This window comes from Labrus bergylta, chromosome 3 (assembly GCF_963930695.1).
Source record: "Labrus bergylta chromosome 3, fLabBer1.1, whole genome shotgun sequence".
Lineage (NCBI taxonomy): Eukaryota > Metazoa > Chordata > Actinopteri > Labriformes > Labridae > Labrus > Labrus bergylta.
The window spans coordinates 18884641-18912071 of NC_089197.1; the positions used below are offsets into that span (position 1 = coordinate 18884641).

Consider the following 27431-nt stretch of genomic DNA (forward strand, 5'->3'; position numbering starts at 1 on the left):
TTGATCAGCAAGGAATATTGCTTGTCTCCTTGGTATTAAAGTGGATTTTAGCAGAGATATTATGGAGACACTGCACTGCCTCACCATGCATTGAAATCACTGTATCCGTTTACTCTACTGCAGTGCTTGCAGCTTCGCATTCGAATGGGTGTTTGCTGTTTTACTGTTTTCACCTTGTATGTCTGTGCTAGTCCAGGTATCAGTACGTTTGCCTTTAAGGGTAGGTTTGAGGATATTTCTTGGCTAAGCTTGCCATGTGCAATAAAGTGCAGAGATCAAGGGAGGTAGCAACAGTGACAGCCATTATAACATTTAAATCCCTCTTTCCTGTCCTCTCATTTTCTTTTCCATCCTAACGTTATCTGCCCCCCTCTTGCTTTCCTTTTTCCCTTCCCTCCCTCCCAGTGAGAAGGCACATGCAGAGCCAAGTAAACACTTTGATATGCGGAAGGAATCTCTACCAACCCCCCACCCCCTTCTGTTTCTCTCTCACTCTCTCCCCATAGCCTATGTAGGTCATCATGACTCACTCCTTTATGCTTCAAAAGCTGGATCCCTGCTCAGTTGCTCTATCTTGAGCCGTCTCACGTTCAATGTTGTGTAAAGCCTGGTTTATACTTCGGCATGGAATGCCGTAGTGGCCTACGCTGTTGTGAGCACTAAATACTTGTGCATTGGTGTGTCTGCGTAGTTCTGCAATACTCACAACAATAGTTGACAGTCCGATTTCTATTCCTGTTTAATTGCCAGGTGTCTGTTCTGCTACATTCACTGCTTGTTTGTCTACAAGAAACCATGGCGATCGATGCCGAGCGTATTATATCACAGTTGTGCAGCAGCTGATTATTACGGCTTATAGCGATATTGCTTCTGCAGAATTAAAAAAATGGCCGTGATACCGGAAAAAGCAGAAAATATGATGCTATCTGGCATTCCAATCACAGGGCTTACAGTTGCGTCATTTCAAGCGTAGTAAATTTTAGAGGTGCATGTCAGGCTACCTATTCGGGCTCTTCCAAAGGTTCAGGGCCACGTGAATAACAGTGTGTGTCTAACTTTTTGAGTGTGCTGGCAAGAGACCATATTGTGTTAAAAATAGTTTTAGTTTTTCTTCTCCTGTTTAATTTTAGAATGGTATGCATGTTAATTCTGTTTTTTGTTTTTGTACTGGGCATAGCATTTACAAGCACTGTACTGTTTGAAAATAAAGACTTTCAGAATGAGCAGCTTCTGTTCTGAAAAGGGAAAATCTTCACCAAAATGCAATGTAAGAAACAGACATGCTTGCCTCTCTTCTTCTCTGTACACTGCATTTACTCTGACCTAGATTCCCAATCCATCAGCTTCGGCAAGCAGATTTAGTATTACGTCAGAAATAAAATTCTAAGGCCTATTTCCGTATTTTTGGCCATAAATTTACCGTCAAGGTGACACATGAACATTTTCTCATCTTTACTTTTCTATTTTGCTTCATGTTATCGGCCAGGTTTTTGCACATAAAATATTTCTAGTTACATTATTTATACCACAATACACAGTCAAGAGAGGCTATTTTAAATTATTATCACATATGTTGGCTGTTTTTAATTCCTAGCCCCATAGCGTGACAATATTGACAATCCAATCGGGTCAAATCCAGGCCACTGCAACATCTGTTGGTGGTGCCTGCTTTTACTAGTCCCCCAGCAGGCAACCTGTAGAGCAGTTAGCTATTTATGTGAGTTTGTAGCCCTATTCAGGCTGCTGTTTCAAGCTGTGATATTTACGCCCCTACAAAGTTTCGCCTTCAATCTGAATGTTGCAGAGGTGTAATGGGAGGATGAGCGTTCCCCCCTTCTGTAGCGTCCTCAGAGGTAGTAAGGGGGGGGAGACCGTTTCAGCGGAGCCAGCAGGGGAGTGCAGCGCTGTGTGCATGTCTGACTGACTGTGTGTCTATGTTGAGTTCCCGCTGTGCCATGCTTCCACAACACCGAAATGCAATGTGTATTCACAGACTGGGACACCAATATTTTGTTGTCTCTGAATCAATATGAATATACAAAGAGGTGATGATGGCTGAGCTAGTTATGGCACTTGGGGAAAAAAAAAAAAAAAAAAAAAAAAAGCAGTCTGAAAAGGGTGTGTGTTTTGTCTTTGTGACGGATTGTTTTGCTATGTTGTATGTAGTGTGAGGGAACCCCTTTCTTCTTCATCTGTGCTTCTTCCACACATGGCAGAGTATCTGCATATGAATGAAGCCCTTCTGCTTCTCAGCTCTGACACTGAAGCCCCCAAACGTGGCCTCTTGACACGTGTGCTAATAGATATGGTATAGTTTTTTTTTTTTTTTTTTTTGCGAATTAGACTTCATTTTTTCAATTTTTAATTTGAAGCTAGCAGAACAGTCTCTGCGAGTGGTAAACTGCAAGTGGCTGGGGTCTGTCCAAGGCATCTACTAGCAATAGCCAGACTTCAGGACCAGGGGTCTCATTCATAACCGTTGCGTACGCACAAAACGGGGTCTGAAGCTGGCGTTCGCCTTTTCCCACGCAAAGTTTGTGATCTATAAAAACAAACCTGACGGTAAAATGTACACACCGGTAAGCAAACTCTGACCCAGGCGTACGTTCATTTTGGAGGCATGGGAAATTGGCAACACAGACGGCGAAGTGGTGAATTGAAGCCTGCAGAATGTATATTGATGTCTCTTCCACAATTTATTTCACTAAATATCAAACTTTACAGATCCACGTCATCATAATCATTCAAACCGATGGTTTTATTTAAGCTATATATATATATATATATATATAAGTGAGCCGTTTCCAATAAGTCGCTTTAATTATGATAATATAAACAAATAAAAAAATAATTAAAAAAAGTCCGCCACATACATATTGCATCAGCGCCGTCTCGCCTTCATTATCTCGGACAGACCTCAGAGGACCGGACTTGTACACTAATGTAATCACTGATGTAGAGTTAAACATTAGACCAACACAAAGACCATAGAGCCACCAGTTTTCATTCATATCTTTTAATAACGTGCATTTATCATCAAGTGTGATCTTTAGTTTTAATAAAGATGCCTGCGTTAAGACGCACAGAGACACGGCGGTGGCTTCACACATTTCACCTCCTCCGTACTCAGCACATCTTCATAAGCTGCACGTATTTATTCTGTAAATAATTCAAGTGTGGACAAGTCGGGGCATCTCTGACACGATCATTAGGTCTATATATCCTCATAATTAGTCACAGAGCAGACAGAGTTTCCCACGAAAAAAAGGGCCAACAATCAAACGTTTTTGTTCGTTGAGCAATCTTTTGATTAATAATATCAAACAGTGAGGGAGAGTGCTGACTGAAGTGATCTCTCTGACAATATGAAGAAGTCAGTGTGGGTCCCGTAAACATTGCAGATATTCTCGTGCGTAATGGTGAACGGCGTATGTTTTGGCACATAGGACAGTGTGAATGCAGCAGCAACGTGGTGTCATTCTCTAATTTCTCTTAAGTTTGTGATCCTGCTGCTGCAGTAAACTACCAATATGTCCATTTTATCCTTCACTTCATTCACAAACTCCTCCGTTTCTGGTCAGAAAGTTTTGTTTCTTCGTCTAAACTTCCGGGTTTCGCTGCGATCCAGCGCTGGAAACCTGTCATCTGCCCTCTCATTTGTATGCATTTTTGTTCACAAGCTGCTTTGCATTGACCGTTTATGGTTGAATGTGGGCATGTAGAGGGCGGAACATGGGACTAATCTACGTGCGCACATTTCCAGGTGGATCGTGATTTATAAAGGGAACATTGCGTGCAGGTGTGCGTACGAACGGTTTTATAAATCTGAATCATTTTGTGCGCACGCAATTTCTGGGTTTTTGGTGCACGTACATTTTTAGTATGGATTCTACGCACTCATTTATAAATGAGACCCCAGCTCACTATTCTGACCCAGATCCCAAAAGGCCCGTAGTGTCTCACGTGTGAGCTTTTGTCCTCCTCTCTCCAGGGCTGCTTTCATATTGGCAAGACCTCGGAAGCGGAGGAAAGGGTGCAGAGAGGGTTTTTTTTTTTTTTTTTTGATGAGTCACTCAACCGAACAAAAACAGAAGGAGGTGCTGAGGAAAAACACAATGCCCTGCAATCCCATCCCCCCTTCAGTGCTTCCTGAAAACACTCCGATATTACATCACATACGCATAGGGTTGACAGTTAGGAGTGTATAATGGTAGCCAACCGTTACATGCAACATTATGCCATGAGATAAAAGGGCATGCTGAGAGCACATTTAAATGACCAGGCAAGCACAATAGAGCAAGAAGCTGATGAGAGACTTGCATCTGTGTGCAAGATGAGGAGGGGGGGTTGGGTGTGCCATGGCAAAAAGGAAGCTTTGTGAGGGAAACCTGAGGAGGCTTGGTTTTGGGGCTGTACATTCACACGCCTGTATCACCTATCCCTTTTCCCCTGCCTCAATGCGCCTCTTGTCCTCTGAACTGCCTCACCACATTGAGCTTTTTTGCGGCCACTCTTCTTTTAGTGAGAACAGAATGAGGCCTTAAGAAGAGTCTCTTCTTCAACAACCTCTGATGTTGCTGCAGTCCAAGCTAAGATTGACTTTTGAAGTTTGTGAGATACAGTGAAAGGCAGTAAAGAGCAGCCCGAGTTTGCTTGCCATCCCCTTCAGTTACATGTATGCATTTCTACTTTTGTTTGTGTGTAAGACCAGTAGAAGTCTGTCACTGGCATGGTTGTCTATGGAAAAATATGCCAGCATTGTTAGTTTTTTCAGATACATGCAGAGGGCCCCATCATGTCAAGCATTACTATTTTATATTTATCTCTTATGCTCATCTTCAAAGTAAGTTTTCCAAAAAAGAGAGTGGGCGTCAGCACAGGGCCATCAAGAGGAAATTCCAGCTGTGCTGTGTGGGGGTAGGGAACGTCTGAGAGAGTATGGAAGATCAGGAGTCGGTTTGGCAGCCATTCCAGTGCACCAAAATGTCTCTGACTGGTTTAGTCTGCACGAGAGCTCCCTCTGAAAAACATTTTTTTTTAAATATATATATATTTATAGCACTATTTATGAACCAGCTCTGTCCTTAATTTTATTTTGCGTGCTCTTATTTCCCTGTTCAAACCCCAGCTCTCTTCCTTACTTTGGTTTGCATGCAATTTCTTTGCTTTAATTACCTCTCCATCATAGTTAATTTATTTACCTCCCTTCATTTTCCACAAAACATGCGTGTGCTGTTGTTGCTCAGATGCTTTTGCTGGGATGACTAAGCTGCTTTACCCACCATTGAATTTACAAACTCAAAACATTCCCATCAAGCAGAGTTGTGATCCTTATTAGGGAGGCAGATTGTTGTTCAGGTGTTTGAAAATTCTTTAAGTGCAAGGTTTGAGTAACGAAATAATAAGCCAACAATTGTCCTATAGCTTTCATTGAAGTTGCTGGTGCATGCTTGGAAAAAGTGCCAATATTCACAGAATAAAACATAGACCTATCACTTAAGAGTTAACATACCATTGTAGCAATGAAAATGTTTTTAGTCAAGAGAAAGGGGAATTGAATGGTTAAACTCATCTGTTGGCAACACTCTTCAGTGTTACTGGACTGTTTTGAGTGATGAAATAGATCATGCTTGATCCATGGTCTGTTCGGCAAATAGGAAAATACATCACAGTATTTTAAAATATAGTTCTGTACATTTTTCACCGACTTTGATACAGAAAGGGGTCCTAAAGCTTTGATATTTCATTGTGTATGTTCACGGAAGCAGCGTTTGAAAGTAACAGAGGAAGGAAAGCAGTGTTTTGTCCCTTCTCGGTTCAGTCTCACTTTGTCTACTGTCATGCTGGTAACAGCTGGTTGCTGTGTGTAACAACAGTCAGTAGATTCACATTAGTGATGTTACAGCCTGCTTTCGTCTGTTGCTGTAAACTAAGCCAAACTTTGTTACAGATCGGTGTGTTTGCTCCAAAAACTAAAACTAATGTTCCTGAACGCACGCACAGTATTTGTTTTTTTTTCCGACTCGCGCACTGAAGTACAGCAAGAGCACAGACCCACACACATTATGCTAAATGTATAACGTGTTCAACCATGTAAAAGATCATACGAGAAATAAAGGTTACAAAAAGACATTTGTAGATAACAGCAAACTTGATATTCACCAAACCATTTATATCTTGTGAAAGTTGATGTTACAAATACTGTTTTTAAAAAGAAAACAAAAAAAAGTTTTTGTATTACAGTCTGTTGTACTTAGATGTTAAAGAGACTTTCTAAATGACGAGGGAGTTCAGGTTAATCTAACTGCTTCTATTATTGTTATGGGAATTGTACCAATGAGTATAACCTATAGTGAAAAAAGGGGAGGTGATGCATTATTAAGATTCAAGGAGAAGCATTCTGATTTACATTAATGATGTTAAAATGCACAGTTTGAGGCATATAAGGAATGAAAAACAAAAATAAAAAAGACATATTATAAATGTATTTTTTTTGTTTTGGTCAATCCACAAAAAAAAAAAAACGATCTGATCTGTGATAAAAATACATGATGATTTTTATACCCCAGCTGATATTACCAAATGCTCAGGAGGAAATGACATCCCAGAATGAACAAATACTGTGTGTAACAATGTCTCAAGCCAGAGGAATCCGTGACATTTTCTATTCTACCAGTAGAAAAGATGTTGCTTTGAAGCTCTTTAACTTGTTCTGACAGTGTCTGAAGCTTGTGTGAAGCACTGCATGTCCCTATAGACTAAAGCCCAATTCACACATAATCTGTGCGCGCCGCGGTCCGTCAGCACTACGTTGTACTTAGCCTCCACTCTAGTCAATCATTGTGTTCACACAGGGCGCGCTGCGGTCCGTCTCCGGCGTGAGCCACCGACGGCACTGCGCTCTGCTCCGTTTCAAATACGCAGCGAGTCTATTTTCGCCAGAGTACTCTGCAAGTTTGCTTCAAGCTGGACAGAATATGACAGACAGGAAGTCAGACAAGGAAACGCACAGAGCATCTGGTCAAGTTCAAAATAAAACACAATATACAGACTTGCGATCGTATTTTTCATCACTTTATCAACATTACGTCAAAACAGGAACCAAATTAACAACAATGCATCTTCAGAAAGACAAAGCAACATGTTGTTTGCATGTTTTTCTCTTTATTCCCGCGGGATCTTGTAGTTCTCCTGTGATGTGTCATGGGTGCGCTCCGCTGCGCTAACGTTGCAGAAATAGATCCAGTGTGAATGGGCGCGAGCCGTCCGTGGCGCTGACGGACCGCGGCGCGCACGGAGTATGTGTGAATTGCGGGTTACATTTGGTATCATAGCTGCAGCAGAATAGCTCTAACGCCTGTTATGATGTCTACTGTACTGCTTTCTATGTTGCACAGGAAGCTGTGGTGAGACAATGGAACTGGTAGTATGACATTAGCATGATGCCTTCGGAGGGCTAAAGATGCATCTCAGCTGGGATTTCCATAGTATCCATAGTCCTTTTGTGATGCAGCATTCATCAGCAAGACTCGTGTATGGCTGATCTATTTGTTTTAGGGCTGCAACTAACGATTATTTTAATAATCTATTAATTGGTTAATTATTTACCAGATTAATCGATGAATCGGATTAAAAAAAAAAAAAAAAAAACATTTTGAATTTCCCTACGTTTATTCAAAAACAGAACATTAGTTCATTGACAGTGCAAACAAAAGTGCAAAAACAACAGGTTACTGCTTGGACGTCTCTATGAGCTTTGTTAAATGGGTTCTTGAGGGAAGAGTGTAGCCAGGGTTCAAGGTGGGGATCATTGTGGTGAAGTTGTAGCTTCATTTTCAACCATCGTCAGAGGCCTCAGGCCGGGGGTGAGCATGTTGAGGTTGCTATCTGTCAAGACGGATGCTTGCTGTGGTGTACATGATGTTTACTGCAATGACAGATAGTATTAGTATGTAAAACAGCACAATGTACATCTCATCAATATGCCTTGTTGTTTTAGTTATGAATTGTTTATTTATTTACAGCAAGCTGACCAAGTGCTTTAAAAAAAAAACATTAATCTAAAATAAACTTTAAAACACACACCTACACAAATATATTCCTACGTCAACAGAAAATAATATGGGGAAAAAGCTAAGAATATATCTGACAACGTATTGAAAGTGGGCCTAAAAGGCATAATAATAAAACATTTTCTTTAGTCTAAGCTTGTTTGGCATTGGCAAAGTAGAAAGTTTGCTCTACCGCTGCCATTAACCAGCTAACGCTAACGTTACTTTAATGAACTTTTCATGCTTGTCAAGCTGGATAAAAAGTAAACAAAAGCACCAGCCGAGCAACCGGAGAGACTAACATTACATTTTCTTACTTTAAAACGGAACAAACATGGGATTTTGTAGTGACCTACCCTGCTGTCGAGCTCCCTTCCTAGTCAGCGATGACTCCGACATGTTTACTTTTCAGGCGCCGCATCATCACTGTGGTGCTCCCGTGCCAAGCCATATCACTATTGCAAAGCTTGCAACTAACTCGTGTTTTTATGCATTGTGAAGTGCTCCCACACTTTAGAAGATTTTGGTTGAACCGCTCTCTCCGCTCTATGTTTAATATCCGAAATACCAGCTCCGCTCTCTCACGCTCTAGCTCCGCCACGTTGTGCTGTCGGCATGTAAACAGTTCAGCATGCACGTCACCACAGTCTGCGACAAAGGGAGTGATGCATTAATAGCACGACGCAACAAATTGATAATGAAATTCGTTGCCAATACTTTTATTAATCGATTTTTATCGATTTTATTGATTCATTGTTGCAGCACTAATTTGTTTATTTATTTTTAACAACACTCTTTTAACCTTTTCATAACATTATTCATGACCTATTTATCATGCTTTTAATGCATTTCACAAGTTAAGTTGAATGTTTATTATTTTTTTAACCCATATTAGAATTCTTAGCATTGTTTATTGCTGATATGTAATGCATCATTTGTTATGCTTTACAAGCTTCACTCACTCAGTGCCCTTTGATTGCAATTTGGATGCGGTGTGTGTTTGGTTTATTTTGTGCTGTACTGTCATTAATGTGACACGTTTCATCTCAGCGTGTCTGAGTCTTATACATGTATCAACTGGTGGTTACGGCTGACAACAATCAGATGTTTATCGTCAGTAACTTAACAACTTGCTGTAGTCTGTAGCTGCAAACTTAGACAAACAAACTCGATGTTACTTGTGTTCTATGAGTATTTGCAAAGCCCTCTAGCTCCGCTATTGGTTTGGTAACAAACACTGTTATTGAAATGATGTCTCTTATTAAAGTCAGTTGTACTCACATTTTTAAAAGCACTCAAAATAAGAGTTCAGGTTTATATAACTGAAGTATTGTTATTATTATCAATTGAGTTTATTATTGTGTGTACATGTTACTTGTGTTAATGTACAGTGTATGCTTACTTATTTGTTGTGGAATTTTATTTATTTTTTTGCGATAAGCTCAGGTACAACCATAACCAGCAAATTTCCTGCGGGAAACACTGCATAGTGTTGACATCTTTAGCTTTTTTCACATATGCACTCCGGGAAATGTCTACAGAATATAAGGAGGACTGCCCCTGAAATCCTACTCATCTGGTTGTTCACTCATGCACCTTACAGCTGGAGAATATTATAAAATATAATAAGAATGTTTGCCTACATGTCAATGCTATGTGTAGTAGGGCTGTCGCTGGTACCACAACACTAGCAGGCCAATGTGGAGTTGGGGGCAACCGTCACAACCACACGTCAAGTCACCTCACCACACCTCATGTTCATACGTAAACAACGGCAACTGCACTGGTACCTAAACCGAATGTAACTTTGCCCCTTTGAGAACATGTCGGCTTTCAGCCAAATGAAAAAGAAGAACCAACTAATTTAGATAATGCAGTTTGTAAAATCTGTGCCAAAAAAGATCCCTGTGAAACGAGGAAACACGTCCAATTTGATGTCTGTCCTCGCAAATAGTATCTGGTGCACAAGATCAACTTTTATTTATGTTATGATTTTCTTATGGACAACACTGTGACTGTGTTGGTGATTCTGGTGATAACTGCTGCTGCCGTGACGGTGCTTTGCTTAAACCGCAGGTGCTGTCTACTGTCTGCAGCGCTGCTTGCACACTGTTCTGTGGCGAGAGTGTCTGTCACTGATTGTCGTGGTTTTGTTGTTAAGAAAATAATACAGTAAATTCACAATCAAAAATAATTTTGTGGGCCAGTTATTATTGCTGGCAGGCCAGTTGCAGACCCCTGTATCACAAGCACATTTATGATAAAGGGTTGTTGCAATAATACCACATACAGCACTATTGAGCCACCCTCTGTCATCGCAGGGGGGATTCCTTCACCTCAACAGCTCTAATATGTAGTTTGACAGAATCACAATGACAAAAAAAGAGCAGAGAAGAACCTAATTGCGAAAACAAAACATACTGCTGCAGTTAAATTACTTGCATTGAGATTGCGTGTGCATACAGTCAATGGTTGTGCACCAATCGCAGGGAATAAATACCACAACTCCCTCCCACGAGCTTTGGGTGAATTTTCCTGATTATATCCTGCTGCAGCCTCAGCTCACTTGGACTTCATGCGGAAAAAATACTAGGAGGCTCGCAGGAAGTCTGAGTGAAAAATGTGGTTACTTTGGGAGTTTTTTTTCAGGAGTTTTGTGCAAGTTTGAACAAGGGTATTGTATCTATAAATGTTCATGAATATGCATGAAATATAAAGGCTATTAAAGCTGTACTGTCACATATGTTTGTGGAAAGACAAACCAGCCTAAAGTCCAAGTATGCCATCACCAACTTTTTGTATCGAGTAAAGGCCTTGTGAAAAGTGTGAATTGGAAGGTTAAACGGCCCAAATAGTGACAACCAATGCATTTTGTATTATATGAATCACTCTTTTTTTTTTAACTTATTATTATATCGAAGCCTCTCTTTTCCGGTCTTCTCTCCTTTCACATGAAACAGTCTGTGTTTCCTCTGCGGTAGGGCAGCATTAAGTTATGGGTTAGAGCTTTAATTGGCTAAATTGCATACATATGTTGATAACTGTTGTCTGGAAGTTTGTGTGCGTGTGTGTTTGTGCTTATGCACATCTGTGTGCAGGCTTAAATGCTAAGAAGTGATAGCTTGTGAACAACGGAAGAACAATCCCCTCGGGGTAGTGCGTCTTCCAATTATTGCAGTTTCCATTCTGGACTAAGATGGAGAGCCAGTACGCACCCACACACACACATACACATTTTGACACACAAGAGAGACACAGATGCTAATTCAGCATGAAGCTTGTTGCTTGATTTAAGAAGCATGGACTGGTTATCTTGTAGTTTGAAGCATTGTTGTTGTATGTTTACCTTCCACTTCTAACTTCTATTACCAACTGCTGGTTCATGACAACACTTTATATCGCAATAGAATCATAGCATCAAGCGTTTTTCACCATTAGACCTCAAGACACTGAGATGTCATAACAAGCACGTGTCCCTCTAGTTATGTTTCTTTTTACTGAGTATATTTCAGGATGATACCATGAATGCTTCATGGTTAATAACTAGGGTTATACCAAACACAATAGTAGCTGCAATACTCACTTTCGATTGCAGACTCAAGATAACAGTTACAGTTTTTGTCTGGCAAATCATCACAATATTTTTAGGAACTGATTATGATGACCATTTATTTTGTGAGAATTCATTGGTTCCTTATAAATGTGTCTGACTCTGGAGCCACATATGCTCAAACCACAAATTGGAGTGTTTCTGTTGAAGTGACTCGCCTGCAACGGACCCTGTATGGTCAAACGTTAGGTTGTCTTCCTACCTGTTAAACTTATTAATGCTGTTGTTTCATTTGCTTCAACAAGCGCATGGCTAGGGTTAGTTTGGCCAAGGCAAGGTCATTTATGAAATTCATGGCATATAAGGCATGTTGAATGCATACACATTGCAGAAACAGAGCTACACCTATCATATTGAAATGTCTCAAGCTTGTTTCATGCAATGCTGAACTAATTTCTGTGCATGAGACCAGAGAATGTGTGACTCTGTGTAGCTTTAAGTTTACTTCTTTTCTGTGCAGTTGTGTTAAGATGCTGCTGAAAACACTACATTTGCTGATATGGCTCTTTCATAATAGAATAATTCATACAGCATCATTACAGTTGGCTTTTATTTTGAAGGATTTGTCTGAAATAGAATGTGTTTATTATGAGATTAGTTGTGGTTTAGTGTAACTTCAATTAGCAGAGATTTTCACCAACGCTGCTTCAATTAATCATTTTCGACTTAAGACAAGCAAGACATGAGTTTAAACCTGTCGGTTGTCAGTATTGATACCAGTTTATTGGCCACTTCTACCATGATCCTGCTGGCCCGGATGAATGTTTGACGGAGTCCGGGCCAGCTGATTGTACGTTCAGCTGGCCCACTCGGGCCATCAGAAGCCAAACCATCAGATCCCGATTTAAGCCGAACTTAGATCAGCATTCAAAGGAAAAAAAATCACTGGAAGAGTCGAGAGTGACAGCAGGGCATGACGAAAACAGAAGGGAGAAAAGTTTCAGCCACAGTGACAGATAGCTGGAGCTGGAACACGCTGCAGCTAAATTTCCACTTAAATTTAAAGACTAGATCCTGGTAAAGATAAAAGATATTCACAAAGCATTTTAGCCCTTAAGAGAGCTCCTAAAGTAAAGATCTAAGGATCAAGAGTTTCTCACAGAGAAGAAAGAAGGAGAGATTCCAGCTCTATCACAGCCTCATATTAATATCAGATTAAGGAGACTCTTACAATTAGCAGCATGGTGAATAAACATGAGCACATGAATATAAGAAAAATAAAAAATATTTTTTCTAACGAGCTCAATTAATTCAATAAAAGTTGAAATTTACTTTTGCATCAGAATGGTTCAAGAGTAGCCTAAATTGTTGACTGTTATTCTTCAAATCAAAAGTAACGTTCCTGGGCCAGCGGTTACAATGGTACGGAACACGGTTGATTCGCTATCCGTATGTAACGGGAAAACACGTTCAACTTTTCTCCGTTCACTTCCACTGTGTCTGCTTTTATCAACAATCAATAACTTAACATCAGCTATCGTAACATCAGCCAGCTGTAGTCTGTGAACATCTCCACACAGACTGTCAAACAGCGCTGCGTTATAGCCAGCAAATGTATTTTTATTATTTCTCAATTTCCTGATCTGATAAAATGGTCCAAATTATGTGACTTAAATCTGGGATTATTTGACTTAATACCTTAACTCAAATAAATGTACTTGTGTATGTTAAACGAAAACACATTTTATTATTTTGTAGCAAGTCAAAGGAAAATAGCAGCCATCATAGGAAGAGGGTGAAATGCACTGGCAGGATGTGACCTCCCCTCTCTCAATCTCATTACACCCCTCTCCCTCAAAATCCTTCTCCTCCCCTGTTTCACTGTTGCAATAAAAAAAAAAAAATCTTTACCAGATTTAATTGGGGTTTCAGTAACTTAAGCATAATGATAATATTATTTATAAAATGGTCAGAAATAACAGGAAACGCACAGATCACTGTCAAATAAGGTAATACAGACTCACAGACTATACTGTAATAAGCAGGTCAGATGTTTACTACAGCGCGTCTAGTCGCCCCCCAAAGGCCCATTCTGAGCCAGGAACAACCCTGGAACGGCTGTGATTTCATGATGTCACAATTTCTTTAGGCTTTCATTCTTTTAATCTGCTGTTTTGGTATAAAATTACACAACCTTTGCTGCTGCATTATTATAACAGGGTAAGCCGTTGTTATCTCAAATGCTTGTTTGTAGTGATGGAGTCTTTATATTCGAATGTGGATGGTGGCCAAACGAGGCAGTTATAATTGGAACATAATACTACCATCCATGCTCATTATCATATGCCAAAATCAAAAAAAAAACAATACACATCCCTATTGCACTGAAATTGATCAAACTGTAGTTAAATGAAGTTATGGCGACAATATGATGTTGAATATCATGGCAATATTGAATCCATAGGTCTCAATCACCTCTATGGTCACCTTAGCTGATTGTTGGGAACCTGATCTTAAGTAGCACAATTTCTGAGCCTGCCAAAGAGTTTAATGTGGCATCCAAATATCTTTCAGTTCCTCAATCACATGCAAATAGGTAAATATGTCATAAAACGTATATTCATGTGAATATTATTCACATGTGTACATTCTAATGAAGATAATCAACATGCCCTCACCCCAGCAAATCAGTTCTCTGCCCCCTCTGTAAGCAGGCACCGCCCCAGCTCTCAGCTGGCTGTGCTCTGCAGTGGCAGGCCTTTCATCCCTCCATCCTTCCCTCCCTCCATCCCTCCATCCGACCCTGCCCAGTGATTTATAATTCATCTGGGATCCTGCCTCCCTCCACCCCTCTGCACCAGGACAGCATTAACATTCTGTTTGGTCCCCAGCTACGCTGCACCCACGTGCGCATGTTGTGTGTGTGTCTGAGGAATGATTCCTCTGCCTCGCCAGTGAGGCTCCATTTAGAATTGCTGCAATTGAAGCTGTGTGTGTTTGTTCTGTTCTGGCTCTGCCTGCGTTTCTCTGGCATTGTAGGGATCAGGTTGCCTGTTTGGCTGTCTGTGTCCTGCTGGTCTCTGCTGTTGGTTCTCTTCCTATGTCTATGTACATGCCAAGTCAGCTGTCTGTCCCACCTACTGGGCCTTGTGTAATACCTCTTAGCAGTGCTGCAGAATGTGTAAAAGAACATTGATATTACAGAGGGGTCTTCGCCATTACTTTTGGTGTCTTCATAAGAAACAAAATCTGTTACCACAAGTCTGAAGCAGACCCTGGCCCTGGGAAGTTTCTGAGTTTACTGCCATAGGAAGTGGTTCATCTGTTCAAATTTAGAACTAATCAACTCCTAGCATAACCCATATTTAACTGTATTTACAAGACTTGGTATATTCCCACTTTTTTCTTATATTTTTTAAAAGAATCTGTGTCTAGGTTTGTTCTTCATTTAGAAAGTATGAATATCTGCTTTCCCCATTTCTGTTCTGTTATTCAGAGAGAGTAAATATTAAGGTAAGCAATCCTACAATCTTGGTTATTATTTGTTAAAGTGATTGTCATAAGACAAGTTGGGTTATTGTAATGTGAAAAGTTGTTTTCTTTAAATTAGGTTGTCTTCTTAGGATGGCTGAATATCTTTTTTGATTTCAAAAAGATTTAAAGTGCCATCACTGGATATTAAATAAATTATAGTTAAACATATTATATAACTGCCTCCGTGAGGAAGAGTGTGAGGGATTATTTCAATATTGGCATAAATGTGGATGCAAAATGAAACCAGGACCTTTGACTTTTATCATTAAATGTCTCATTTCCATTGTGCATTCTATTGTTCCCCAGTGCAACTCTCTACTCTAGTGAAGTGTATGATCTCATCTGCCGTCTCTGTTTGCAAGGTGAAAGTTGTGTTATAAGAACGATCCCTCTGTAGGTCGAATGTGTGCTATGAAACAACTTAGTCTATTTGTATTTTTGGACAAAATAATTTGCAGGGACAAGTCTGTGGTAGCTGGATATTTGTAGAGACATGTCTCTACCATACCTTCTCAAGTCTACATCCTTGGCTGGTGTACTGGACTGGTGATAAAGATACAGCACCACCATATCTGCAAAGTGCCAGAATTACAATTAGTAATGGCAAATTCACAAATTGCTGTTCTTAGAAAACAGTGCTCTAAATGAAAACATGCATCAGATTTTAAAGAGGGATTGGTACAAAATGTATTGGAGGCAGCTGTCAAAAAACCCTTTGCTTAGGTTTGTGTGTGCAGACTGTCCTCAGATGTTTTCCTATGAGTGCTTGGTCATTTTCCTCTTAATGGGTCATCTTGAACTGAAATGTACTGGATGAAAGAGTTCCTGGTGCAGGAAATGAATCTGTGTTAAGACTGATATGTAGCCTAGCAGTGGGTGATATGACCTGTTTACCTGATTGCTGTGCCACAATTCACTTTCATAGTAAACTCTGACACATGCTCTGACAAGGGATGGAGGTGGTGCGCTTTGGTCAGTGAGCAAGTGAGACAACTGCCCTCCAAATGTCAGAGCAAAACATGCAGAAGACTCGGGGACTCGATCTGAGCCATTGTATGTCACAGATGAGATCACGCTCTTACACTAGTTAGTAATTTATCCCCCACTGTATCTGGTAGGTTGAGCAATCAGTGTTACCTTGTATGTGGACTACAACCAAACGTGTGTATTTAAACTGATGACGACGGCATGACAAACATCCATGTCCTGGCAGAACGTAGTACCGGTGACGGTAGTGATACCGGTTTACTGCACACCTGTATAATGTAGCTATGTGCAGAACTACAGCAGTAAAGTCTAAAACCTGCCCAAAAAGCAGAGTTGCATGTTTGAGGGTATATTAAAAGTAACTTTGAATGACTCTGGTCCTATTTACACTAAAACTTTAGAGTTACACCATGGCATACAGTCTGCTTCTAAACTGGAGTGGCAGTTTTTTTTTACAGCAGTGTGTTTGTCAGTGCTTTTTATGAGACATTATAATACTCATCTATGGAAAGGTCACATCCACCCTCTGTGCCTCTCCTCCCTTGCCGCTCTTGGTCTGTTCATTATCCATCCAGGCTTTCTCCCTCTGCTCTCTGCATTTATTTTTACCTCCTCACGTAATCCTTAATTAATGTGGATCCAGTCACCGTGCCTCACATTCTACTAGCATACACACTTAGTTGTACACATACACACTCACTCATTCATGTTCTCTCAAGAAGGCACACACATTTTCAATCATTTATTTTCTCTGTCAGTCCTTTACTGGAGAATAATGAGGTAGATCACAAACGAGCACACACACACACACACACACACATTTTAACAAATTACACACTGTACATATGCTTATGATATGCAGATGTGGAAGAAGGGTTGTGAATCTGTCCTTTACAAGACGATTTGATTTCGTAAAACAAAGTATTTAATTCCCCCAAGAGGCAAACAATTTTTATTTCTTTTTTTAACTATAATAGAAGCAAAGCCATTGTTAGGATAGAGGTCTATGTGTCTGCTCTGATAGGAGAGCAATGCTGTTGTGGTAAAATAACAAGAGTTTTTTCTCCTTCCATAATGTGTCTATGAATGTGACATAAGAATTGCATAATGACATTCAGGCATTGGTTGTGATTGACACTCGCTCTGCATAAACTCTTGATTAACTTTATTTTAAAATTGTTTAACTATGTCTGGTATGCTCTCAGGAAAATGCTGTATTTGTTTTCTTGTAACTAGACTAAAATGGATTAAACATGTTTTGAAAGCCATCACTTCCAACTACACCACTGGGTCATAAACCTAAGCCAAACAACAGGCTATAGGCACTGTGACTTGTGGCTGAAGAAAGTGTTTGATATTCTGGTCTGCTTGGGCTATTGCTTGCTAATGTTAGCGTCTTAGTACAGGTTTTTCTTTGCCATCTCAACAGGGGAGATTCTTCAATCCGTGGTTGAATTTAATAGCTTTTCTGCAAAGTGTAAAGACTTTGCAAACACTTTTCTCTTCCTAAATATTAATTCAAGATTACTTTTTTTCTGATGTGGAGAACTGTCAATCAATGCAATTAAGAATGACTTAAAATGTTGTGGTTTTTTCCTTGTGAGCTAACTGTAGAGTCATATAAGCAATAGTTATACTTTTGAGCAGTAAAATCTTGCGAGATTAAAGACCCTAAGCACAGTGACAGGACACAATGCCTCAATGAACCAGTTCATAACTTTAAACTGGGCCATTGACCTGTTTGTGGTATGTTTTTACCTATCCGGGGGGGGGGGGGGGGGGGGGGCTCTACGGTATGATTCTCTATGGTCTTTAACGTAAAGATTGGTTATCGGAGTTCATCTGTGAGAAAAGGAGTCACTGGTTTGAATTGTATTCAAATACTTTCCAGTGACTCCTGAAATGTCATTTTAATTGAAACATACATCACTATTGTCTATCTTTGGTGTAACCCCAATGTTGATATTGTACCTCTGGCTGTGTTTTTGTATCTGTATGTGATATGTTGTACAGCAGTTTGAGTCATCTACATGTGCTTTTTTTCTGCATTGTTGGCTGTTGTGTCTACACTATTCTGCCCATTAAGTCGAGTAGTTATTGAGTCTTTCCTCCAACACTAATTCATCTTAATGTTTGTAGCTCATAAATTACCTGGAACTCAGTGTTTGGCAAAAAGAGAATTTTGTAGCTTCAGTCAAGACATAACTTAGATGCTACCCATTGTTTATGTTGCTGAGCAAAGACTTTAGATATTTCTGCAGTATTCAAAACTGTCATGGTTTTTAATCGGGAAACATTAAATATTGTCCACTTTACTTTGTTGGTGATTTATTCGCCCTTTATTTGAGTACATTTCTAGTGTAGGAATGATGAAGACCTACTAGAGTTCCAGGGGTGACCCCATATCCCAGACTACCATGAAATGATACTTTAAGTTAATCATGCCATGAACATTTGTTTTATCCACCATCATGGTTTGAAATTAACTCCTGCAAAGCTCCAGATGCGGGTAGATTTTCCGTTTGGCGAGTAAATTTTACAAGGCTATCAGTCACATGGCTGGTAAATATTTATCCAACAGAAACACTGCAGCTGTTCATCTCCACTGGTCTCTCAATTTGATTCGATTATGATTATCCAGTTAACAATTCGATATCACGATTCATCCTCAATTTTCTAAATTACTGCACATGAACAGAGACAGTCAGTCTCCTTTTGAAAATTTGCTTTGATTTAGACATCAATGTCATTATCAATATCATGAATTGTAAGCTTAAATAAATTATATAGGTTCAGTATAGGTAATAAGTATAAGTTTTATTTGTGAAGAACTTGTCGGAAATAGAATATGTTTATCATCGAACGAATGCAGCTTTAGCGGAGGTGCACTTAGCGGTGATTCTCGATGACGCTGTCGCGAGTCAACTGTGTTTACAGTCGCTCATTTAATCACGAATCACCGCCACAGCGGACTTAAGACAGCGAGGCATCACTTTAAACACTTCTTTAGCTTTAATGAAGATGCTAACCTGTGGTGCGGTCAGTTAAAGAGACACCGAGTCAAGCCGTTTGAGCGTGCAGCGGAGCACTGTTGTCTGAGTGTGCAGGACCAACTGACTCTGCTCATAAAGTCAGCAAGCACAGGACCAGTTTTTTGTTTTCTGTCACAAATCCCTCTGTTAGCCTACGTTTTGTTTACTCACCACCGTGGCCGATAGGAAAAACAAACTCACTCTACGCTGCGCAAAACAACCGCACTTAGCGCTTGGCAGATCATTTTTTTCCAACCCTTGTGAGCATCGATTATGTCTCTGCATTGATGCATTAATCGTCCAGTCGGCACAGCGATGCATCAATTAAATGATTAATTTCAACACCACTAATGTATACAAACTAGTTCAGTATTGAGCATGTTTGGTGTATAAGAAATGAGTGTCTGTAGGGATTTCATTCTTCCTGACCACTCAGGGAGTGTGATATGGCCCTGTGTGTAAAAGTATTTATTCTATTCAGAGGACAGTCTACACACTATAAAACACAACCCTGTTCGGTTGTATCTGACAGCGTCAACCTCAGAGGGTTATGGTTGTGCCTGAGTCTGAGATAAGCAGTCTTTCAAGCAATAAGGCTTAAAACTGTTTAAAACTGTTAAGTTGTCAGGACAGAGGAAACTCCAAACTGAATAATAATCAGAATAGTTGGGATGTGTCACTTTGTTTTACTCCTGAATGTATGATTAGATTACATTCAAATCTTGGTTCAGCTGTTACGTTTTTCTAAGGCTGTTAAGATTTGTAGCCTGGACTCTAAATGTTCTACCAGCTTGTTAGCAAACTTGTTGTTGTTGTTGTTGTAAGGTTTTAGTTTAGTAACTTATTTATCTTTTATTAGCAGCCAGTGGACTAGTGGATGACTTTGTAACGAGGAAAAAAACTGACAGATTACCACTGTTTTGAAAAATGTTTTACAGACAAGGGCTTGGTGATATGAACAACTGTAAATTGTTGAGGTCAGCATGATGAAATATTTAGCACTCTGCTGGCTCTTCAAAATTTGTATCTGTGCTGAACTGTTTCTTTCTTGTGATCTAAATTCAGTGAGCTGCTGTGTGTGGGTGTAAGTGGCTAGCCATCTAACAGCCTCATACTTGCTGCCACACACACACACACACACACACACACACACACACACACACACACACACACACACACACACACACACACACACACACAGGCTAGTGCCAAACAATTTCCAACTGGAATCCTGACAGGATAAGACAGCAAGGAACTCTGGTGAAAATGGGAAAAAAATAATAAAGTCTGATAACTAGGACACCCTCAATATTCTTGTTTACGACCAGACCTAATCAGTCTGATACCATTCCCTGCATGGGAACATGGCTCAGCTAAACAAGCCAGAGTGATAGAAATAACAACGTAACAACCACTCACTCAGAGGGGGAGGGATATGTGAAAGTAAGGCCAAGCTATCTGGAGAATTGGAGCAGATAATGCAGCTTCAGCTAATGTTTGAAGTGCTATTTTTGTTGTTGTGTTTTTCCTAGTTCTGGTATTTCTGCAAAGCTTAAATTGATTATTCCTGTTTATTTCAAATGACATGTTTGCATGAACAGTTCTACTGCACAACAGTCTACAGTGCAGTTGTCCTGAATGTTTTGCACAATTCAAACATTTATCCAAACTGAGTGGTGTAGAGTAAGTGTACCCCCTTAAGTATGTTGGAAATTGTCAGCACATCTGAGCATGTGAGTGAGTGAAACAGCTCTGTCTGGTCAGACGGTGATGCAAAGGTCATAAAGTGATTGAATTCTCATTGCTTGGGGTTGATATGCAGAGGCACTCTTCTATCAATAGGTTCCCTCTCTCTGTTCACGGCTCCTTCACTAGCTTTTCTGATAGGCCTGCATCTGTCTCATCCCTGAGTTGCTAGGCAACAGGCTTTCTGTCTGTGTGTGTGTGTGCTCACACGTTGCTGTGGCAATGTCAGGCTTTTGCCTGTGAGAGGAGAGAGAGATGTTGAGCATTGAGAGAAAGGCAGATGAGAGAGAAGTACTCAGAGAGGAGAGGAGGAAGAAGTGAGAATGAGTCAGAGCACTGATGAAGAAAAGGGATTGGAGAGGAGAAAGCCAAAAAAAAGTACTAGATTGTTTCTTGCCTTTCCTGAAGCCTAGCTGCGTATATATAGAGGCCCGCCACTATCTTAGCGAGGTCACTGGCAAAGACGGCATGATTTACCAGACTGGCAGGCAGGCAGGCTGCAAGCACTGAGCTGTTATTGGATGGAACAGAGAGGTGTAAGGGAGAGTGAACGTGCTCAGAATAGAAAATCAGACAGAGTGATTGGATTCCTCCCCACATCTCACTCCTTTCTTGCTCTCTGGCTCTCTCTCTCTACTCCTAGAGCCTCATGGATAATAGGACCACTCCCACTCACTCATATTTCAAATATATATTTGTCATTTCCAGTTGCCCTTGTGTATCACCTGCTGCTCATATTGACATTTAAGTATGAAGGCTTTATTAAGCAGGAAAAGAAATGCGAAACTTGTGAACTCGAAGTACAAACTTGTTCTGGGAACAAAGTGTATCAGGTTTATAGAAAACTAAATCCATATATTTTCCTAAAATAACTTGGTATCCACCTTTGATCTGCACAGATAATTACTGCTCTTGATACAACAGCCTGCACACGGTTGCTTTTTCTCATCTTTTGTAAGCAGTTCTGTTCCAACATAATGCATCCTTCCCCTTAGACCCTGTGTATGTGTTAGCACATGTTTGTGGTCTCTTCTTTCTCTACACAGGTTTATAATGAAGTGAATGGGCCCAGGTCAGGGACTGAGCAGCCAAACTGGGCTCTGGTTGCCAGGATACAGCAGCCGAGCCCTGGCTGGCTTATTTGCACACCAAACAGGCTGGCTAGCTAGCTGCTGCTGTTGCTGCTGTTGTCCTATAGTACATTCTCCTGCATGGCATGTCAATAGACTGCTACAATACTGCAGGGTAAGCACATGACAAACTAGAGCTGAATGATGTGGTTTTGAACATTTTATTGCTGTGGATGTGTTGATGAATAAAATTACTCTGGGTTGTGTGATGGTTAGAAATGGTTAAAGTGAGACGGGTCATTTTAAAACATTGCAGACAATGTGTGATTAGGATGAAGATATCCGAAGGAAAAAGTAAGATGCAATTAAATATGACAGTTGTCTTTTGTGAGCTTTGTCCAGTTACCATGACTTAAATCTTATAGATAACCTAAATGGAGGTTTTTGTAAAGATGAGTAATCCAGTTAGAAACTTTTTTTCTGTCTTCTGACCTTAGTCTGCGTACCACTTAGAGTTTAGCTGTTAACCCAGATTAACCTTTTTTTTTGTCACAGGTTTTAATTTTATGTGTCAACACAAGGTACTGATTTATTATTTTTTGCTTTAAGAAAGGTAAAATGTCCCTTTGTATCCATTTTTTTTTTTAAACTGACAAATGTAGACAGCTGAGTTCAGTAGCAGACTCCTGATTCATTATGCCTGTGTTGCTGCAGCAGCATGTGATATCTTTCTCAGGGAGTTAAATCTTGCCCCTGTAATGTATTAAACTTAACTTGCCTTATGTGATGTAAAAACACCTCTGGTATGAGGATACTCCAACCTGTGTGCATTTTATTTCACCATTTATTTTGCTGTGTGTAAGCTCTGGCATATCTGTATGATAGAGGGAGATAGCACTTGACGGTTTGCCAGCGTGTGTGCTGCTGATCAAGGGTCTGATTGTGCAATAAGCAGTGGGTTTCGTGCACAGTGCACAAGCTACAGTATACACACAAACTCTACTAACATGAGCACAGACAGAGAGCAACATGCCCATCCCTGTATGCAGCTGCAGTGTTGTTTAGCTGCTGTTGTGGAAAAAAAAAAAAAGGTGTGTTACTGTGTGTACAATGAGAGTCATGAGTTAGGAGTGGTATGGTGTTGGAGCACAACAACTGCTTTTCATCTTTGCACCTGCACGTTTACTTTCCTCAGATGTGTGTGTGTGTGTGTGTGTGTGTGTGTGTACGTGTTTGTATGTTCTCACATTCGTCTTTTCCACATGTAGAATGCAGTCAGGAATGATTTTTGTTTCAGAACGGCTTGCAATGCAAAAAAGGGACTGTAGAAATATATTGGTAAGGTTTAATATTGTTTACATTTTTTTCTAAAGCATACCTGTATAGAGCATTTTATTCTTTAAACCTAGTACTTTTTAAATTGCGCATGCACATGCATGTAGATGTTATTAAACACTCAAGCAAAGATTTCATAATATGCAGTAACTTTTTTTAATGCAACCTTGATGTTGAACTATCTATCAGACATGACACTAGTTCTCCTAATGCTTTAAAGGGATTGGAACCACAGCTTCATGCACTATTATGTATTGCTAGTTTTAAACATATTTATGGCCTTTTACATGGACTTAACAAAAAAAGTATTTCATCAGTTAACAGTGTTAGAGCTAGTGCTTCGTTTGTATGACAGTGATTTGTCATCATGTGAATCAGATTTCAGCCTGTAGGTTTCTGAATGCCCTAACATTTACTAAAGGCATACATAATGTTCTGTGTTCCATTTCATTAAGCTGATACTATACCATCCTGATGTAAGTGTGCTTGTGGTGTGTGTCAGTGCATCTGTGAGTGTGCGAACAGTCTGCTGCAATATGCTGAAGAGCTGGCCTCTATCTGACCGCAGAGGGAGTGGCTCACAGGATAGAGAGGATGCTTGAGGATGAAGAGAGAAATGAATAAGGGGCATAGCAAGAAAGGTGTGTGAGTGTGTTCGTATGTGTGTCTATGTAAGGGTGATTGAGTAGAGATGGATGCCGGTACTGGCAGGTCCTGTCCTTCATTTGGAAGAGATTGCTTCTCTGAGTCACCATTTTTTTCTGCAGTCATCATCTCCATGTCCAAGTCTAACTTGGCTGACCTCAAGTGATAAACATTAAAACCCTATATTGCTGCTCCTTTGTCATAGGTTAGTCAATATGATGCTACTATACTGAACCGGACTGCCCAGAATGAATAATAAACCAATGTTTGTCCCTCTGAAAATAGTATTTCCCTAGGTTACCAGATACATGTTGGGGTTAGAAATGTGTTTATGTTTTGTAATTAAAAAAAATAATAACTTGAAACAGTTATTGACATATTTTAGAGTAAAACTTCTCTGTACAGTCTCAGAAGGTTTCTGTTGTCTTCTTTTCACGTGATATCTGCTAAGAAACAGGATGCTAGTTTAGATCATCCACCACTGCTTTGTGTTACATAACGCTCTATCACCTTTCACATACATTTGTATGTACTGCATATGCACATGTAAACAAAGCCTAGCAAGTACATGCCTGGAAATAGCTTTTGCAGCTGTTGCCAAGCTAGCAATGTGAAGTTTGCAACTTGGTTTAGAAGATGAATATGAATTAATGCACCAACATGATAAAATAATGACATTTGTATCTTGAGACACTGTTGAAATCTGACAACTATTGTTTTCAGTATTAGCAAAAAGCTAATAGCAATAGTTTTGTTGTTGTTTAATATTACAAAAGATGTTATTGTAGCCTGACTTGCTATTAGTAATTCAAAGCATAGTGTCCACTCTGCTCCTGCTTTAGTGCAACCCAAGAATGAAAGTCTTTTTTTAAGGCTTTTGCTGTTTAATGTAAACTTCACTGCACACTGATTTATAGGGGTTAACATCTGGATGTACAAAGCTTTGGCTTTATGACCTTGACAGTCAAACTCATGATCAGACTCAGTGGCTTCATTACAGAGGATTTGATATAATTTTTTTTATTTTAGAAAAACAGTCCTGATACTGGGTGTTATTTTCATCAAAATATGCTTAAAATTCTGACTTCATAATGTACCTACAAATGGATTTAAAAATGAACAACCAACATGGTTTCCCATGCACAGCCAGCCTACGTACTCAGGTGTCGGGCAATTGCAGGAATATCCAGTTAGAAAACAAATATAGAATTATAAACACATGTAAAAAGCCGACAAAAACAAAAAAACATATACAGTACAATTCAATTGTTTAGTGGCAGCAACACTACACTGATTAAAACAGGCTCACACTGTTAGCAGATGTTATGTATTTAAGGTTGGCTTGTAATTACTAAGGAAATAAGGCCTGTGGTTTTAACAGAGCTTCAACTCTCTGACTATAACCCTTTTCACACATACGGAAATCTCCTGAAAAACTCTGGAGATTTGGCTACCAGGAAGTTCTTTAGGCTATGTGTGAAGGCAAACAGCCACATTTTTTGCGCAGACTTTTCCCGGAGCCAATGGGACCCGAGTGACGTTTATATACAGTGACTGTTTAAAGTGTCTGCACGCGACCACTACGATCTCCGTGCACGTAATTAAACGGCTGCATTATGTTTTCTGTTCGTCAGTATGTTGTTCTCCAATCTTTTGTGGATGTTGTCATTCCAATGGACTACACATAGCATTGATATAAAGGCAAATATTCTCATTATAACGTTGTGTAGAGGACTCTGTTGCTAAGGCCGCTTCTTCCACGTTGTTTATTTACGTCACGTCTTACGTCGGGAAATCCCCCCCACCCCCCTCCCTTCTGACAGGGAAAGTCCCCCGCTGTGAGGAGCATATGTGAACGGCTAGGTCGGGAGAATCTCCGGAGAAGTCCTCCTGTAAATATCTAGATATTATCCGGAGTGCATATGTGAAAACGGCTTATGTGTGTCTTCGTGTGACTGTTTGTTTGCAAACATAATTTTCCTGTATCTCATATGTCAGTGAAATGCTATGTTGCTATAACCCCCTGTCATAGTAGTCTGAAAATATTGCAGAGATTATTGCCCAGATGACCTAGTTTGAGGTGTGTGCATATGTGTCTTTGTGTTGCTGCAAGATTTGTTTATTTCTCAGAGTAGTCCACCTTCCTGCCACTTTGTTTGGTGTGGTTGGAGTTTAGGGGAGGTAGAAGCTGGCACCTAGCAATAGGTAACAATGAGCCATAGGAGAGAAGAAAAGGCCCATAGTTTGCTGTGTCTCTTTCCATAGAGCAGTAAAAGTGGAGCAGTACATCCTCTGTAGCTGTATGCTGCTCTGGTTGGCTGGCTGTCTTGACTTGACTGACTTGACTGGAGGGATATAAATAGCTGTCTTTGAATAGGATGACTGCAGAGGGAAGGAGGGTGGGGGGGGGAAGGGTGGATGGAAGTGGCGCCAGAGAAGATAGGAGTGCCAGGAAGATAGGAGTGCCAGTGTCTCTGAGCTGAGAAAAAAAAATGCAGCTAAGGTTTCATCTGTCCAGTCAGACAGTCAGTCAGTCACAGTGATGATCATACTTGGATGTACTCATAAGAAAAAGTGAATTAAAGAGGAGAGAATAAGAGAGCATGTATGATTAATTCATGGCCTTTGAAGCAGAAGGCCTCTCTTCACAAAGGAAGGCAATGGACAGGGATGCAATGTTGTGTTGCTCTGGCATATAAGTTGTAAAACATTGTTCACCCAAAGCACTTTGATTTGTAAACAAATATTTTATGTGTCCATAATTGTATTCTTAAAGCAACTGTGACGAACTTTCATTCTGTTTAGATTTCAGCAAACCTGGTGAAAAAAACTGCATTTCTCATCTGTTTGCTGGGGTTGTACTGTACATGCTTGTAGGATATTATCCAAAGAAAATATCATCCTCTCTCCTTATGTCAAATGTAAACAATGGCTCTTTTGGCAAAGTGCTCTGTCAAACCCTGACCTGGTGAAGAGCATAAAAAATAGCCATTTGGTGTAGTCAGTAGCCCTTCTTATTGCCTGGTTTAACTTTTTATGGTCATATAAAATCTTCAGTTAATTTCAGTGTGTTCAATAACTACTTAAAAACTCCTCACACTACAGTCAACTGACTGTGGTAGACAGAGCAACAATAACAAGCTGACTATGGTGGTACTGTTATGTAGCTGTTTAAGTTTTTGTTTAGACATGCTAGTCACATTCCTGAAAAAATTCCTCAGCTGTTCCCAGCACTCTCGGTATCCCACAATTGGGGTTATGCAATATCTCACATGGTTTTGTTGTGTCATTCCCTAACTCCAGAAAGTTACTGTTTTGGTTGATGGTTGAATGTATGAGTCTGTTGTTTTGAAGGACTGTTGTTTTTCTTGGCTGAGATCACCCAGAATGTTTTGAGGTATTTGGACAGACCTCGTCTGCTCTTTAGGTTCAGCCTGTAGGATGAATAAGCCATTTTGCCTGCTATAGCTGCAACCCAGCC

The 27431-nt window shown here is 40.0% G+C and overlaps 1 protein-coding gene across 2 annotated transcripts in view; it reads left to right on the forward strand.

The window, feature by feature from the left end:
- ankrd11 (ankyrin repeat domain 11) overlaps positions 1-27431 on the forward strand; it is a 109842-nt gene that overhangs the window by 57413 nt on the left and 24998 nt on the right. The window lies entirely within an intron of this gene.